The 7,635-nt window shown below is 37.7% G+C and overlaps 1 protein-coding gene across 3 annotated transcripts in view; it reads left to right on the top strand.

The window, feature by feature from the left end:
- MITF (melanocyte inducing transcription factor) overlaps positions 1-7,635 on the top strand; it is a 311,890-nt gene that overhangs the window by 182,014 nt on the left and 122,241 nt on the right. The window lies entirely within an intron of this gene.

Raw genomic sequence — 7,635 nt, 5'->3', positions numbered from 1 at the left:
CTACTCACCAAGGTAGAATGTAGAACATTGTCTTTATAAACTGTGTGATGCCAATTGAGCTAGATGTTCCCCAAGACCATGGTCCCAGCAGCCCTGCACCCAGAAATTCAGTCCCTCAGGGAGTTTGGATGTGTCTATGGAGCTGCTGCACCTGTGCAAAATTGTACTTGCGTGTGATATTAATGATACTGTTCGATAATTTCCACATTCTGTTGGATCACCTTTGGAATAGGCACAAGTATGGATCTCTTCCAGTCATCGCTATATATATGTGTGTGTGCACATGTATGTATATATATATGTATACACATGCACACACACACACACACATATTTACCAACTCTTACTTCAGTGATTTGTGCACTTTCATAGACTCTTAAGAATATCTTCTTTGCTAACAGAACAAACTGGGTGGGTGCAATTTCTATAGATTCAGCCCATAGGTTCCTTTTCATTATTGTAAAATATTTGTGCTGTAACCATAAATATCCATTGGTGGTGTGTGGACAGATTTTTTTTTGTTTTTTTTTTTGTTTATTTATTTGTTTCTTTAGTTTTGTAGCCCATTTGGCAGGGGTGGGTAGTCCTTCCCACTTCCTTCCATCTAACATGTTGAATTCAGTCTGGGAAGGACTCTTCACTCACTGGAGGTGAGAAGGGCATGTGAATTTCCTCAGACATGGAGGAGAGTGTTTTGGTCTAGGAATCAGAGATGCGAGTTCATGCCCCAGCTCTAAAGAAGCTCCATACGATTGTGTGTAAGTTAAAATCTGATCAGTCCTCATGCCCTACTAAATGGCTCATGAGAGAATTGCAAGATAAATTATATTCTTTCTCTGTTTCTGTTTAACTTTGTCAGGTTCTCAGGATTAAATAGGAATTGCCTGAACCTTGTTAGACAGATCTGCTAGGGTCCAAACTTGCTTATAGGCTTATACAAAAATTATTTCCTCGTATGAAAAAAGATGTGGCATGCTCATGGTTTAGTATTATTTTTAGTACTATTTTTTTAACTATGTTTTAGTTTATTGGTTTAGTGATCTTGGGTGCTTAGTTTCCAATACCTGCAAGGCATCAAAATTAGCTACATAGTTTTTGTAGGCACATTGATTCCTGGGCTTTAAAAAACAAACCAACAAAAGAACCCCAAACCTGATGCTGTCGAGTTATTCTGACTCATAGCAACCCTATAGGACAGAGTAGAATTGCCCCACAGATTTTCCAAGGCTGTAATCTTTGCAAAAGTGTGCTGCCACACCTTTCTCCTGCAGAGCAGCTGGTGGGTTCAAACCACCAATCTTTCAGTTAGCAGCCAAGCGCTTTAACCACTGCGCCAGCGGGGCTCCTTTCCTGGGCCTTACCTAGATGGAAATCAGAATTTCTCGTTATGGAGAGAGTATTTTTATTTTAGACAAAGTCCTTAGCTGACTCTGTTGCATCAAGCCTAGGCCTTTTGCATTTAGAAACCCCTGTAGCTGAACCATACCACAACATAGCTTTCTCACCTGTCCATGAGGTTAATACTCTTGTACCACCCTAGGTTGTCTACTCTATGTATGTGAACATGAGGCCTTGTGCTTCTCTGATAAATCACGTTGTACCCCAGTGCACGCAAATGCAAGGCTTTGAGCACCATCAACAGAGTGACTACAATGAAGATTATTTCTTATTGGAGAAAATATTAGTGTTCTTACTTTCTGGCTCATGAGAGAATTGCAGGATAAATTATATTCTCTCTCTGTTTCTGTTAAACTTTGTCAGATTCTCGGGATTAAATAGAAATTGCCTGAACCTTGTTAGACAGATCTGCTATGGTCCAAACTTGCGTGTAGGCTTATACAAAAATTATTTCCTCATACGAAAAAAGACGTGGCCTGCTCATGGTTTAGTATTATTTTTAGCACTGTTTTTTGAACTATGTTTTAGTTTATTGGACTATGTTCTAGTCATTGTGCTGAGGTATTTACATCTTTTGCAAATTTTAATTCTCACCACAAAACTGAGAGGTAGATGATACCAGATACTCTTTACAAATAAGGAGTCCCTATGTGATACAAGCAGTTAACATGCTCAGCTGCTACCTAAAGATTGGATATTCGAGTTCACCCAGGGGACTTTGAAAGAAAGGCCTGGCAGTCAGTCTACTTTGGAAAAATCAGCCATTGAAAACCCTCTGGAGCACAGTTCTACTCTGATGCATATGGGTTGCCAGGAATCAAAATCGACTCGACAGCAACTGTTTTTTTTTTTTTGTTTGTTTGTTTTTTAAATAAATAGGGAAAATCAGAGCTTGAAAAGATTGAGTAACTTGGCCCCGGTCACAGGTTAGTAGGTGGTAGAACTGGACTCCGAGGAGTTGACAAAAGGAAACACAAGGAAAAGTTTAACAGCTCCTTTAGCTTAGGGTCGCTATTATGAGCTGCAATCAACTCCATGGCAACAGGTTTGGTTTTTTTGGTTTAACTTAGACTGATGACCACAGTTCTGTCTTGTCTGACTGTGATGTTGAGACCAACGACTGATCCACATCATCTGGTAAAGGGGTGTTGGTATCACCTTCAAAGATGAGAAGAGATCAGGCAGATGGCCCTTGGATGCCAGTGTATTAGAGTTAATACAGTTTCTGGTAACAGTGAAACTTGTGAGAGCCAGAATCAATGGGACTTGCCTTGTTTTTCTGGGTCTCGCAAGTTTTCTGCCTTTAACAGGATGCAGTCACCACTTTCTCTGTTTAGTGGAAAATATTTCTGGTTTCCTTCTCTGACAGGTTTCCGCCTTACACAGGTTTGGCTTTCTCAGGTTTTACCGTATTTTAGTGGGATGCAGGCAGTGGAATAAAATAGTTGAATTTAGGAATATGCCTGATAATTCAGAGCACATGTTCACATATCTGTGCTGTCACAGAGAAAGGGGAAGACTTTGAATATTAACGGGAAAAACTGTAAAATCAGCCATAGAGGTAGGAATTCAGTTTACATTTAGGGGCTACCTGTTGTTCAGACACTGTGTTCCAGCCACTGTGCTAAGCACTTTAACTTGGTTAACGGTAGCTCATTCAATCGCTGCACTACACTCAAGACGTGGGTTTGCAGAGGCTCAGAGAAGTTAAGTGGCTTGGTAAAGCTCATGCTGCTCAGCCGTGCCTGAGCTGGACATTGGGTCCAGTTGATGGCGTCCTCCTTGAGTCACCATTGAATGATCCTGGTTCTCAAAGAAGTTGTGTGTCACGATGCCAGTAAGTTCCAGTAAGGCATTTGCTTCTTCTGTTGGCTTTCAAAGGGTGAGTTCTTATGGCCAGATGTACACCTTACCACGTGGAACTAGATAAAGTCAGATAATCTAGATAATTGACTTAATTTTAAGGCATTTCAGAAAAATTATGTGACCAGGGCTTTAAGCTCCTTGAGATTAGAAACCAGGTATTCCCAGCACCTGGCACAGAGGAAACACTCAACAACTGTTTGTTGAATAAATGACCTTTAAATAATCTGATTAAAAGGAATCAGACTCATGGAATTAGGATTATCTGGAGAAGATTGGGCTTCAAGGGCCCTGGATGAGTTCATTTAGCTTTTAGAATTAAATAAATTTGGGCAAACTCTCCTTGCGTATCATTAGTGGCCTGAGCATCTAGTCCTCATTTTTAAGAAAATATGCATTGTAGCCACCTGTAATATTCTCACATGAATCTCGATTTTGAGTTTAAAACATTATGCTGATTTGTCCTGTTAACATTGGGAAGTGTAGATATCTTCATCCTTAGATAGCTATTAGGTGATAATTGCAGATTCAATTATTTCTAAGAGAAAAGGATGTTTAAAAGATTGAGGGCAAAGCTGAGAATCTGGGAGTCATCTTTTAACAATGTGGAAATGTCCCGCAGGGAGTGTGTGCAATGAAATGATTAAAACGCTTCCTTTGCACATTTTTAAAAAAAAGATTTATTAAAATAATGTCAGTTAGCAGAGCTCTGCTAGGTTTTCTGTAGTGGGATTTCAATTTATTTATACTGGTGCTGTGTAAGTATGTATGCTTTTTTTTTTTTTAACTTTTATTTTCTGATGGATATTTCAGAAAATGCTTAAAGTGGTATTGTTGTTGACTGAAGTCTGAAGCCCCAGTGTGGTTGATAACTAGTAATTTTAATTTAAGATGTCTCAAGAATGCTTTACTGTTAATTGAAAGGACTTTTCCCCTAGTATCACAGCCGATTACTTGTCTGGAGCAGCTAATTAGTGCGATTATTCCACAGCTGCCTTTGCTGCAGCACAAAGCTTTGCTCCTGTTTTTATCAAAAGGATCAGGCTCTCTGGGAATGTTTTAACCTGACAGGCTTTGAATAGTAAGACAGCTTATTTATTTATTTATTTCTCAATAGTCCCCCCCCACCCCTTTCTTGGCTTAAGAAAGTGTGTTTGAGCTTTGCCAACATAATCAAAAGTGGGAAAATGTGTTTTCTTCTGATGCTCTTTTAGTAGTATCAAGTGAACTCACCAAGTGAATAGATTGTTTTGAATAATGGCTGAGGATTCTGATCATGCAGATGAGTATATGATATTAGAGTATTAAACAGAGTATTAACGTTGTTCAGTTTGTGTGTTTGTGTGTTCTACTATAAGTGTAGGAAACTGTAAAGGAAAAAGATTTAAGTTTTCTGGGATGCAGAAGACTTCCAAGAGAATCAGGGTGCTGGATGCAGTCACTGCTTTCCCTTCCTCCGTCAGCGTACTGTGTGTGATGGATCCAGTCTTCTTTCTTGCAGCCAAATGGTGACTTTTCATCACTCAACTCATTTCCTCATGTTCTTAAGTTGGTTTCTGGTGGCGTATATTCTGCCACTGGACAAAAATATGATGGCTTTATTTATTAAATAGGTTTGAGAAATAAAACTAGTTTTATTTAAAAAAAAAGAAACTAAACAAAAAGAAATTAACCTGTAATTCTACTCCCACTCCTACCATTACGACCGTCTTTATACATACTCTACTAGTTGTGTGTGTGTGTGTGTGTGTGTACATATACACAACTTACTTTAATCAGTGTAGAAATACACTTTTGGATCCCACTTTTTAATTTACTCTTATTACATGCATTTCTCATTTTGCCCTGTAATTGTACAACTTAAAAAAAAAAGTAGTATTTTGTCAGATTCATGTATCATAATTTACTTAATCATTCTTACATGATAGAGCAAATTTAAGTTATTCAGAATATTTTGCAATTTGTAAATAGCTCTGTAATGTCAATTTTTCCACACTTTGAATTATTTTTTAGTAAAATTGTTCATTAATAGAATTTCTGAATCAAATTGTGTAATTTTATAGCTGTTTGATAATATTGCTAAGCTTTTTTCTGAAAGGATTGCAAGAATATACACCAGCAATGACTCAGAAACATTATCATTGTATTTTTCATTGTAGTGGACACTTTTAAAAATGAGATTATACCTTGAATACTATTTTGCACCTGACTTTTCTAACTTTATTATATTCTGTAGTTTTTTTAATCCATGTCAGTAAATATAGTTCTACAGTATTTTTAATGGCTACATGGTATTATAAGTAAGAACTTGTCACATTTACTAAACCAGTTTCCTATGGTGAAAATAAGTAAACTGCTAGTATAATTTTTATCATGTAGTCTTTCTGAAACAATCTTTGTGGGATAAAGCACAACATTTCTGCATCCATTAGCATGTTTTGTTACCCGCTGAGTTTGAAGGTTCCTGTCTTTAAGATGAGATGGTCAGATGATTTAAAGGCTTTATTTTGCCTGTTGGTAGACGGTAAAGACAACACCTGGGGATTTATACCCACGGAAGGGCGTTAGGGGTACAGATTCTTTCCTTCCAGTGCGACTCACCCAGGAGTAAATATTCCCTCAGATTCTGTTTTTTTTTTTTTCTCCTGTTTCCAGGTGTTAAGGTTTTATACTGTAGTCCCTAAAAAGGGATGTTTTTATTTAAAAAATATATTGCTGGAAATAAATAAACATTGGTGTTTTCCAGATAATAATAGTAGCAACAGCAGACATTTATTGAGGCAGTGCTGCAGAATACTCATTGTGTTAGCATTAATATGTGGTCTGTTTTATTTAATCCTCACAAAATTCCTAAGAGGTAGAGCTTTAAAATATAAATGATGCAATAAAAATTTTAAAACATGTTTCACTTTATGAATGAGTAAGCGGGTAGAAAACTGTTGTTCACGATTCTGTATATTGACTGTATCAACATCAACGTTCTGGTCGAGATAGAGCAGATAGAGCAGTTTAGTTCTGCAGGATGTTACTATTGGTGGAAGCTGGTTAAAGGGGACATGGGGTCTCTGTGTGTTATTTCCTAAAACTGTATGTGAATCTACAATTTATCAAAATAAACAGTTTAAGAAAAAAACCAACAACATTGTTATTCCTCTTGGGGGAAATTGAGTAAAGGGTACATGGGATCTTTCTGTGTTATTTCTTGTAACTCCATGTGAATCTGCAAATAACTGCATGTTATTTCTTATAACTGCATGTGAATCCAAATAAAAAGTTTAAGAAAAAAAAAAAGCTATTGTTATCCCTCTCTTCTGGATACGGTAACTGAGGCAGAAAACCCGTTGCTGTCAAATCGATTCTGACTCATAGCCACCCTATAGCACAGAGTAGAACTACCCCACAGGGTTTCCAAGGAGCAGCTGATGGATTCAAACTGCCCACCTTTTGGTTAGCAGCCAAACTCTTAACCACTGTGCCACCATACCTCCCACTGAGGGTTTAATAACTTGTTGATGTCATAGAGGAGGCAATAAGCCATCAAAACCCATATTTAGGAATATTAGGATATCTTTTCTTCTTAACTCATGACTGGTGTTTGAGTAGGAGTGCCTGAGTGGAATAAATGGTTAACGGATCGACTACTAGCTGAAGGGTTGGCGATTTGAACCCACCCAGAGGTGCCTCAGAAGACAGGCCTGGTGATCTGCTTCTGAAAGGCCACCGCCTTGAAAACCCTATGGAGCGGTTATACTCTGCACACATGGGGTTGCCATGAGTCGCAGCTGACTCGATGGCATCTAACAACAGTGTAAGTATTTTAAATAATTTTGGGGTAGAATAAGTATCCAGAAGGCCATTAGGAGTAGGGCTCTTAAGGAACTTGCTGAGCATATATATTGGAAGGCTTGCCAAATCAATCAGAAGAAAAGGTGGTACAAAGAAAACCAGGCACAGGAGAATTGAGTTGTCGGACAGACTTAACCTTCTACCCCTTTTCCCAAAGACTGAGATTGAGTTCAGTGTTAACATTCTGGTCTAAATGCTTCTTTCATTAACAGTTTTACTTCCCATGTCTTAGACAGTTTTCTCCATGACCAAGTTCACCTTTTCTTTAAACTTGTCCTTATTACTAAATATCTTAGACATTTTCAAGAAATTTAGGTAACTTGTAGAAGTAGTTATTTGGTCAGATTCAGTTATTAAAAAAACAAATCTAGCAGTTAATTCAAGAAAATTTTTATTGTGGTGAAAATATACATAACAAAACATATGCCATCTCAACCGTTTCTACACGTACAATTCAGTGACATTGGTCACATTCTTCATAACCATTCTCGGTATCCTTTTCCAAATCATTTCATCACCATTAACGTC

Source organism: Trichechus manatus, unplaced genomic scaffold (genome assembly GCF_000243295.1).
Source record: "Trichechus manatus latirostris isolate Lorelei unplaced genomic scaffold, TriManLat1.0 scaffold00020, whole genome shotgun sequence".
Classification (NCBI taxonomy): Eukaryota; Metazoa; Chordata; class Mammalia; order Sirenia; family Trichechidae; genus Trichechus; species Trichechus manatus.
Note: the sequence above shows the minus strand (reverse complement) of the source record. Positions and strands in the feature narration are given on the sequence as shown.